Raw genomic sequence first — 11,803 nt, forward strand, 5'->3', positions numbered from 1 at the left:
TCCGAGGAAAGATTTCTTGTACAGGATCCCATCCCGAAGATCATATCTTCCTACTTTGGAGAGTATTTTCCTGGTTTGTTTGTGATCCGCGGGTAAGGTTCCATCTTTGAGAAACACATGGATCATCATTCTCCAATCATCTTCGTTGTTGAAATCTTCGTCTTGATTTGCTCTTGACAGGATATCTTCTTCGTCAAAATCGTCACGGATGTCTTCTCCCACCTGATCTTCGATATTTTCTTCCACTGTATCTTGATTTGTAGCAAAGGAAAATTGTGATGCAATCGAAGGCTCGTATACCCTTGTTATTTTGATAGCTTCGATACTATTGTCCTTCAGCATGGATGATATATATGCTAGGGCATCCGCGTGCCTGAGATCCCTTCTGCATAGGTGCCGGAACTTGATGTTCGGAATTTGTGATGCCAATGTTTGTACCAAGGCCATGTAAGCTGAGAGGGTGTCGTCGTACACATTGTATTCGAGCCCTATTTGTCGTATGACAAGCTGCGAATCACTTGTCAATATTACATCAGTTACCCCCATCTCTATTATTAAGCGGAGGGCATGTACGACTGCCTCGTATTCGACGATGTTGTTAGTATGCTCTTTGAATTCTAACCTGAGTGCCTGTACGATCCTTTCTCCAGTTGGGGTGGTGATGACAATGCCTATTTCTGCCCCTTCCTTATTTTTGGAACCGTTAACGGAGACTTCACATTGTCTTTGACTCGCGGGTTCGAGGACATCAACTGGATCCTTGCTTTCCTCATCGACTTCTGGTATTCCCCTAATCACTTCATCGTTGTCTAGGGGGAGGTCTGCTAAGAAATCCGCCAAAACTTGGGATTTTTGGGAATGTTGAATTTCATGAATGATGTTGAACTGGTCCAGGTGGGTGTTCCACTTGGCTATTCTACCTACTTTTCCCGTGCTTTTGAGGACTGCTTCCAGTGGTGCTTTGCATGGGACACGGATGAAGTGAGTTGGGAAATAGGTTCTCAGCTTTTGAGCAGCCCATACTAATTCCAGGATGAGTTGTTCGATCTTCGTGTAATTCCTTTCCGCAGAATTGAGGGTCTTGCTGACATAATAAATAGGCTGTTCTATCTTCGTATTGGTTTTGACCAACACTGCGCTAACTGCGTCTTCTGTCGCTGCTATGTATAATGCCAAAACCTCATCAGGATGAGGCTTCTGCAGGATTGGAATTGAAGCCAGGTGTCCCTTTATTCTTTGGAAGGCTTCTTCGCATTCTGCGGTCCATTCAAACTTACTCCCTTTTTTGAGAATATTGAAAAAATATTTGCATTTGTCCGAGGATCGGGCAATAAATCTGCCCAAGGCTGCTAAGGACCCATTGAGATTTTGCACTTCTTTTAAATTCTTCGGAGATGGCATTTCCACTATGGCCTGAATCTTCGCGGGGTCTACCTCAATACCCCTTTTTGTTACCAGATATCCGAGGAATTTCCCTGAGGTGACACCAGAGGTGCATTTTTCTGGATTTACTTTCATGTGATGTTTCTTCATTGCTTCGAAGATATCTCTCAGGTCCTGGTGGTGATCTTTGCGCAACCTACTTTTGACGAGCATGTCATCAACGTAGACTTCTAGGGTACTACCAATCCATGGCCTGAAAATAGCATCGACCATTCTCTGGTAAGTTGCCCCTGCGTTTCGAAGTCCAAAGGGAATTCTAGTGTAGCAATAAAGGCCATGCGGGGTGTAGAATGCTGTGTGTAGTCGATCTTCTTCTGCCAGGGCTACTTGGTTGTAACCAGAATATCCGTCCATGAATGACAGCTCTTCGTACCCTTCCACTGCTTCAACCAGTCGATCTATGCTCGGTAGGGGATAGCTGTCTTTTGGACATGCCTTGTTGAGGTTAGTAAAGTCGATGCATATCCTAACCCCTCCATTCTTCTTAGGAACGACGACCATGTTGGAGATCCATGTAGGGTATTTGACTTCCTTGATGAAGCCTGCTTCTAGTAGTTTCCGAAGTTCTTTTTCTACTGCCTTATGATACTCTGGTGCAACTTTTCTTATTTTCTGCCTGAAAGGTGGCGTGCCTGGTTTGATGCGCAGCTCGTGTTGGATTATTTTCGGATCAATCCCCGGCATGTCTCGTAACTTCCAGGCGAATATATCCGCGTATTCTTTAAGTAATTTGGTTAAGGAATCTTATCTTTTTTCGTCCATTATGGTCCCTACTTTGATCATCTTCGGGTTTTCTTCCGTTCCTATGTTGATTTCTTTTACGGGTTCCACTGGTGTGAACACCGGCTTCGGGTCCCCAAGGACTGGGACGTTCTTTAATTGCTATTTGGTATGTTTCTGTCCTTCGTTGGCTGCTGAAGTGCTTGCTTCTGTGTTAAGGACATTATCATCCTTTGTCAAGCCCTTCCCTGCGGTTTTCTTGAGGAACAGGTCTATGGCCTGTTCTTTCGCAGCTTCTTTATTTTTGATCCTTCGGGTTTTTCGCTGCTCTTCCTGTTCGTTGTTGATAGGATCCTAAGTGGCCTGGCACTCTTTTGCAGAGACACGATCTCCCTTGATTTCCATTACTCCCTCGGGCGTAGGGAACCTGAGATATTGGTAGTAAGTTGCTGCCACTCCCTTGAGTTTATGTACCCACTTTCGTCCAATAATGGCGTTATAGGGGGATGAGGCGTATACCACGCTGAATCGTGTTTCTACTTTCATGGGCCCTGCGTTCACCTGCAACACGATGTCTCCCAATGGCTTTGTGGGCGCTCCGTTGAACCCGTAGATGGTGTAATAAGAGGTCATCAGCTGTTCATCATGGAGCTTCATCCGTTTGAAGGCGTCGTAGAATAGAACGTTCACTGAGCTTCCCCCGTTGATGAGGATATTTTTGAGGTTATATCCGGCCACTGGTAGTGTGAGGACCAAGGGATCGTTATGGTCTTCCATATCTTCTTCGATATCTTCAGTATCGAAGATGATAGGTGCGTCCATCCACTCTTCGTGCTCTTCCACCTCTACGCCATCAATTTTATATAATTCGCAGTGGTCTTCGAATTGCTTTCGTAGCCTCTTTCCTATCTGCGCTGTAAGTGAGGGCCCTGCGGCTTCGGAACACGAGATGGCGTTGATTGTGCGGTTTCCCTCTGGAAGTTGGACTTGCTTGGTTCTTTTGGATCTGTCCTCGGTGAGCTCCTTTCGTATGTATTGCTTGAGTTCGCCAGCATCAATCAATTTTTGGATCATTATTTTGAGGTTTTTGCATTTCTCGGTCTGGTGTCCATTGAAGCAATGATACTCATAGTAATCTTTAGACTTCTCGGTCCTTGGGGGATGTTTTCCCTTAGACCACGGCCACTCCAAATTTTCCCTTCCTTTGATCTCTCGCAAGATCCGAGCGTAGCTAGCATTGAGCTTCGTGTAAACCTGATCTTCGAATTTTCGATCGTCTTTTCGTCGTTCATCTCTTCGTTCCTTCTTATCTTCGTGCGGTCGTTCCACTGAGTTATTTATTTTGGCCCCGCTGGTTGTTCTGCGGAATTGGTACGGTGAGACCTCTGCGTTTGTGCCCTCGGGTTCTCACGCTGGATTTCTTCAAGACGAGCATACTTCTCAATAATTATTCGAAGATCTCCTTCTGTCTTAGGTACGCTTCCATGGATCTCAACAAATAGTGGACTCATTCGGTCTAATCCCGACTTGTAGCAGTTGATTCTTACTACGGGATCCACACTCCCTATGGCTTGGCAGATCTTGTGCCATCTGTTGGTGTATTCCCTCGTGTTCTCCTTGTAACCAATTGCCAGAGAAATTTTTTTATCCATTCCGGTGTTGACAGCTTTGTTGTACATGTAGGTTCTCAAGAATTTCTCTGCGAGTTAATCGTAGGAGTTGATGGAATCAGGTGGCAGGTTGTCAAACCAAGACAAAGCCGATCCCTTCAGACTTGATGGGAAATACCTACAGAGGGCGGCGTCGTTTTGACTCCATCAGGCTAAGAGACGATTATAATACCGGATATGTGCCGCGGGATCACTGGATCCGTCATAGCATTCAAAAGTTGGGACATGGCACTTTAACAGAATGGGGATATTTTCCAGGAGATGAGTTAGGGGCATGGAGTTAGCTTCTTTCATCACCTCTTCAAGCCTTCCTCCGCCTTGTCTGGATTTTAACTGCCTGATCTCAGCCATCATCTCATCACGCAGCTCCTCCATTGCGCGGTAATATCCCACGTTCTCATGCTCAGTTGAGCGTTTCTTTCTTCGAACTTCACTGTCATAATAGTCTAAGTCTTCGGCGGAATATTCCGGATCGGATGCACTGCTTCCCCTAGCGGCGTTTGCTAGGATGATTCTTCGGTCTCGATTAGGCTCTGGTGCTTTAGAATTTGCTTCGTCCAGTTGTTGGCTAGTCTTCATGCTTTGGGCAATCCTATCTTTCAAGTCTTGGTTCTCCCTGGCCAGAAGAGCTACGACATCTGCGTAGACCTGCTGGCTCTTTTTCAATTCTTCGAGCTCTACCATCAGTCGGTGGGACTGGTTTGATCCCTGATTGGGAATTCCGGCTTGTGCCCCTACGGCCATAGTTCCCCCTTCGTCTACTGTGTGTATTAAGGGTGGCAGGGGATCAACTTCAATTGTTGGTATCTCCAAGTTTGGTCCCCTTGGTTGAGCTTCCACCAGCGGTGCTAAAACCACTGGTACGGTTTGATTCTGACCGTTGGTTGACGGCATTCCGAAGACTGGTGGATGTGCGGGCCGATGTGTCATAGATTCTGCCACCCCTTTTCTTTGTTGATGGATTTGGTTTGAAACCAAAGTCTTGTTAGCTTCTGTAGCCTGGAGGGCCACAACAGTTACGTTGTTCTTTATGGCTGCTGCTTTGAGAGCCGCGACTGCAATGGAGTTAGTGTTCATAGACGAGGTGATTTCCGCAGCATCCTGTCTCTGAGTAGCTGTTTTAGCTTTGTCTCCTTTCTGCTTGCTTTGGGTCATGACCGGGGTAATCTTCGGTGTCTCTTTTGATGAGGCTTTGGTTTTTCCTGCCTCTAGTATCTTTTCCATTTTTGTATTTTTCTGCATAGGGGAATAAATAAAAAGAACCAAAGATATCCACGAGGATCGGGTTAGTGCCATTCGTATCCGCAAAATTATTGGAATAGAAGGAAATGAGCTGCCCAAGGGCCTTAATAAAAGAGAAACATAAAGACTCCATCGGTCTAGTTTTCGCAATACAAATCCTCTAATAAACAATCATGGACCTTGTTTTCAGACTACTTTTGAAAAGGAAAACTCTTGAAAAGGAAGATCCGTCGCAAGAACTCATGAATCTGGATTATTAAGTCTTAGTTTTAAAAGAAAAACGCCTCACGTGCGAATCTGTGATAGATAGCCGTGGATGTGTCTGCTTTGAAATGGTGTTTGTGAAAATGAAGACCATGAACCCAGAATAAAAAAGGTTTTGAAAGCACGCTGAACCCAGAATAAAAAAGGTTTTGAAAGCACGCTGAACCCAGAATAGGGCACAACCATAATGCGCGTTTAAGGTGAAATCACAGGGTAAGATAAATCTTTTACCGGGACAAAGTCCCTGTTTCTAGCGCCAGATTGTGAACACATAAATCACGAAGCCATCCACGTGTTCACAAACAATGCTCGCATACAGTCTAATTCTAGAATTGTACGCTGTATGTGTAAAGGGGATGATTATATCGATTCATCGACTCGAAGCCTTCGAGCTTGTCATTGTCTAGTCGAATATTATCATAAATAATGTTCGTATAAAGGAATAAACAGAGAGTCGAGTATAAATGTAAAGCACATGAAGTTCAACGCTGAATGTAAAGTGCTAAAATGTAAATAAGACAAAGATTTACGTGGTTCAGCACTAAGGCCTACATCCACGGGGCTGGTGTTTCACTATGTACTGAATGATTACAAAGATAGTCGAATGACTTTAGAGTGTACATAGGTCTGCGGAAGTAGGGGGATTCCTTACTCTTCTTATTTCTCTCTCCTATATTCTCTTATAATTGTTCTTGACTTGTCGACCCCTTCTCTCTTAGTGGAGAGGGGTATTTATAGGGTTGGAACGTGGGTCCTACTTCTGAGGTGCCGTTGTAATCTTATCTTCTTGTGCTTTGTGCCCATTACGCAGAGGTCTTCGGCATATGCTGCGGCCTGAGCTTGAATACGAAGGGTTATCCTCGCCTCTTCCACGAGATGATTGACACGTGTATATCTCTTTGGTACTTAATGCGGGTAGATGGATGTTTGCTCGTTTCAGGCAAGTGTCTCTTTGTATGGTCACATCTGTGTCAGTCAAACTTCCTCTCAGCCGTTGATCTGAGATCTTCCTCGGGATTGGGTGTATTAACACCCAAGGGGTATTATCTAGTGCTCCTCTGAGCCATCATACCTCTGTGATCCTCTGTCCCTGACCGTCGGATCTGCTGACCGGTGGCATCTTCTGATGAGATGCTTGCTATCATGTTTTGATATCTTGTTTTGCATGCCTTCTACGTGTCTCTTTCTGTACACGTGGTGGATGATGAAAGGTGTACATACAATAGTCGATCTCGGATCTCAGTCCGTCTCAATTAGGACCGAGATGCTGAGACAACATTATCTTGGGGAGATTTTTGGTAAAGTCTATGAGTTTTTATTTCTAAATTTATACCTATAATATGCATGCCAACTAGGGGTTAACCGGTGCGGAAACCGTACGGGCATATTTATTCATTTTTGGTAAAGGTTGGGGAGGATTTTCCATCTCACATTCAGAACTATAATCAGTTTAATCAATTTCAAACCATTGGATGGCCCCGGATCTAGTGTGCAAGTGGCACCAAGAATACTCCGCAACAAAAATGATTTTCGCTCTTACAAAAATGATTTTCTCTCTAACAAAAATCCACTAGAATCACGCAGTTGAAAAAGAATAATCACTCCGTTATTAGTCCGCTTTGACTAAGTCAAGATATTAAGGAGACCGGAGAAGTGTACAAAATTACCCCTATTAAATGATATATTATTACTAAAATTAAAAGGAGTATATGGATCATGTAAGAAAAATACATTGGTAATTATAATATTTATAGAAATATTTAAATAGAAGATAAAAATAAAAATCTTTATGGATTGATTTAGTAGATTTGTTTCCTATTGAAGAAGATATCGTTTAATATTGAGATTGGAATAATTTTATAATTGTAAAAGTTTGAAGGATATATTTGAGAGTTTGACTAAAAAATATGACTATAAACAGAAGCTGGACAGTATTTTAGGACAGACGAAAATAGAATAGAGGACAAAAATTTTACGACAGAGGAAGTATCAAATTCCTTTCTTATTGTACGTGGAATGGAATTCTCCTTTTGCGCAAAAGAAACACAAATCCACTTAGGTGATTTAGTCTAACTAGATTTTGTGCCCATGCTACGCACCGAGCAGATACGAAAACCATTCATCATCATTAATTTTCTTTTAATCATATTCTTGGTTTGGTGTGATGCGGCTTCGCCTCACCTCGTCGTTTAGGATTTTTAATTTGGTGTGGCTCGTCTCGCTCCGATGCGTGTTTAGGATTTTTGATTTGGTGGCTCGACTTTGCTTCACCCCGTTCCAATACATGTTTAGGATTTTTGATTTGGTGTGGCTCGGATTCGTCTCACCCCGTCGTCTTTGAGCATCGATATGAAGCCAACTGGGTGAATGCTGCCGCAACGAATGTAATTTTCCTCAATTAAGTTGGGAGTTTACGTTTCCATTTAATGGTTAAATGCCTTAAAATGGTTGGAGCTTAATATTCTTTCCTATTTTAAAATATTCAAGGCACAACAACTAATCAAAGTCTTCGCTTCATCCAATATAGGTAGTGGAACATCCAGTTGATCATCCATTCTTTGCTACACCTGATATGTTGCAGGCTGCATGACATGAAAATATTAGGGACCACCTCATGTAAACTTCAGGAAGCCAACCCCAGTTAACGTATAAAATGTGCGCATCAAACGAAGTCCATCACCGGATTCCAATAATTTTAGTACATTATCATTTGCAGTTACAGCTAGAAAGGTTTTCCGATCGATGGGCCGATTTTCCTTGAAACAGTAAGATAGAAACCAATAATACTGGTACAACCGCTGTCACGGTGGGAGGGCCGACCGAAGAAGAATCTGAAGATGGGGTATGTCTGCGACTACTTTCGCCTTGTTTTAGAAAAAGTGAAATTTTTGCTCAGTTTCAGAAAGAATGATATTTTCGCCCCGTTTAAGAAAAAAGTGATACGTTCGCATTGTTTCAGTAAAAGTGATACTTTCGTCCCGTTTCAGAAACGAAGCGAAAGTATCACTTTTGCTGAAACGGAGTGAAAGTATCACTTTTCCTGAAATGCAATGTGAAAATATCACTTTTTCAGAAACGGAAAATTATGTGTAATGCATTCTTTGTGGTGGTTTGCATAATGACTATGTATTCAATTTTCGAAAATTGTGTCTTAAAGTGAAAGTATCACTTTTCTTGAAACAGAGGGAGTGCATTCATATATATATATATATTTGAAGCATGTACATACATCTTATTAGTTGCAACGGAAAATTAGTTGATGTATAAACCATAATATGAGTACATAAAGTATTATGTATCCTTTTTGAAAAGGAAGAATATATTGAAAAGGAGAAAAAATGTATAAGGTATTTACAATGATCTAAAAGATCACAACCCAAACAAAGAAAAAAGATTACATATCCATAATGTCCTCCCAGCGGTGAAGTATTTGGTTAACAGAAAAGTCCGTAAAGACGTTTGTATTAGAACTCCACAGTATAATATCCATCTTCACTGCTTGCACCAACTCATCTTTGGATTTTAGCCTTCCCCATGCATTCTTTTGTTTCTCTCAATCCAGAGTTCCCAGCAAATGACAAACGACATCAAATGCCAAACTTGCTTCTTCCTAGCTGAGTTTCCAAACATTCTCCATCCCTTTATAAAATCATTGAACTCACACGACATAACCCATCCAACATGTAGTGCTGATATGAAGACATCCCAAATATATTTTATCCAGCTGCAAGTCTTATGTATCCTTTGTGGTGATTTGTACAATGGATATACATTTAATTTTCTAAAATTGTGCCTAAAATGATAAATATTTCAGAATTTTTCCGTAAAAAGTCTAAATTTGATATTGTTGTTTGTGCTCATTGCGTAGATTTTTTTATAACCTATCCAACGAGATAAAATTTGTAAAATTTCAAGGCACGGATTTTCAGATATGTTATATTAAAGTTTGCTTTCCAATTTTACCCCTAAAAGAATATGATACATAAGGAAAACTAGGATACATAAGGAATTATGTGAAAAGGCTTCACCAAAAAAAGCCTCACCAAATTCAATCTTTTTATTAAATTGAACAGTTTTGTTAGGTTTCAATTTACAAAAAAATGACCATAAAAGGGACTCCCTCCTTTCGGGCCCTCCGGTCGGTCGGCCCAATTATAGTTAACGTACAATTCAAACAAAAAGGGTTAATCATCCCTAATTCATAAACCCCCCATATATATGTTATCAACAACACAATAACATCAATATACTTTTTCGGGTAAAATACCTGTACTATCGCCTTTTGACTACCCGTCTGCGTTTTATCATCCCTTACATTCAAAATACATGCATCAACCTTGATTAAGAGGCTTTGGTAGTAATCGTGAGTAAAAAGATTTAGAAAAAAAAAAGTACCACACTCTAATTGGCCATTTCTCATTTCCAACTTTGAATGCAACAGTTCATCACCATCTACAACGACATATCAACAGATTAAACACAAACATGTACCTGAAATTAGTCATGACATGTGAAGTTCTTAATCAAAAGACAAATCAAGCACAAAAAAGAAGTCGGATCAAACGAAATAAGATAAAAGATGGTTGATTTAGGTTTTAGACCATTAATGGTTTGGTTTAGGGCTTTTTTTTTTTTTTTTTTTTCTTCACGGCTTTTATTTTTATTTTCCTCTTTATTTTTCCAGTATTTTTTGTTATACTCCCGTATAAATTTGTTAATTTTGTGAGAAAAAAGAGGGTTTGCCAAATGTCCGTGACCAATAGAGTTCCGCCAAGTGTCCTCTCCAGGTTTACAAATGCCCAAAGCTCATTCGTGAGAGAAGGGTTTTTCTCACCGTTTCATTTTAAGAGGGGGTTTTCTCACCATTCAACGTGGGGCTCACATGACTTAGGATTTTAAATTTTTGGATATCTAGATGTTGATAGGTTCTTTTCTTAACTTAGGGCGAAAACTGTAAAGGTATGTCTACCTGACCTGGCATCAGCAGTAGTAGACCTTGACATGTCTATATTCTGTAAGGAATTTAAGAGATACATCAGAAAATTGGGGAGAGCCTATGCCTCTCTTCTTGTATACATGTAGTTATGTTTATGAGCTTTGCCTGGTTGAACTCAAAAATATTTGTATACGTATAACAGTATTTACTGCGTAATGCAGTACCTACATATGTAAAATTATCAGAACAGTACAGGTGCATGTTGCAATAACCCCAGGTGTTCTAATATTTTATCATGAAAACTCAAGCTCCTCGATGAATTGCTCACTAGTATAAAGCCGACTGAGTACTTATTTAATGTTATGTTCTCAGCTGAGCTCTTAATACTGACCTGATATCCATGTTTGTTCTTAACTGAGTAACATGGATTCACTGAAGTGTCTAAACTAAAATATGCATAAAAGGTACCTGATCAAAAGCACCGCAAGTTGTGCCAACAAGACCAATTCAGTTGCAAAACGATCACGACCATCCAACTTGGTCGGTCGATTCAACTAGCTTGGATATTGTTATACTCGATCGAGCAAGCTCCATGGTGACCACCCATCTCCCTTCTATTATTTCGGCCAATCAGAACGCTCGTAGCCTACATGCTTCGCTCCCAATGCTATCCAAAGTAGGCTAGTCGAGCGGCCCTAAAAATCCCATTAAAATTGAATTAACCGCCGATGTCAGTCGCAGATTGATATCGACCACTCAACTTAGCTAGTTGATTTGACCGGTTTAGATTCGATGTTGGTCGACCAATGAGGTGACATGACCACTACCGGTCATCTCTCTCCTAGATGGACTGATAACATCGTCCACAACTTGGTTGTATAGTTCCCGACAGTCATTCAAAGAGCCTGTCGAGCTTTCTTAAAGTTTGTTAATTGCACATGCGACTTTCCATGTGAGTTGCATGTGCCAAACACTTTTAAATGTCGATTAACTAGTGGATTGCTCGTGCCATAATGGCACGGGTCAGAAGAGGGTGCTGGTGCTATGGCTAAAGCCTTTGTCAGTGTGACGGGTTGATATTCACCGATTTGTAATGAATATAGCTAGGATATTTTCTTACCAAAAACATAATTAAAAAAATCAGGTTTTATTAAGCAGCAGGTCACAACAACTTCTTTGATAGCAATTCAATGATCATCAATACTAATTTTTCAACCTGCAGATGATGGCCTAACATCTTAAGACTTAAGAGTAAGACAACTCATTTTCTACTTGTCAGCCACATTTCATGTGCATATTATTGCACTAAAGGCTCAAAACATATGCATTGGCAGATCACGACTGCCGAGTACAGGTATATGATGGCTTCGCGAAGCAATAATGGTTTTCTCTTAGACATTTACACAAACAGGTAACAACTTTAAATCTTTACAACTAAAATTTGATGTAAATTTCTGCCTCATGAACACTCTCAATGACGTTGATGAAAATGTCTGTGAACCAATCTAGAAGTAATTCAATCAATACC

This window comes from Papaver somniferum, chromosome 10 (assembly GCF_003573695.1).
Source record: "Papaver somniferum cultivar HN1 chromosome 10, ASM357369v1, whole genome shotgun sequence".
NCBI lineage: Eukaryota > Viridiplantae > Streptophyta > Magnoliopsida > Ranunculales > Papaveraceae > Papaver > Papaver somniferum.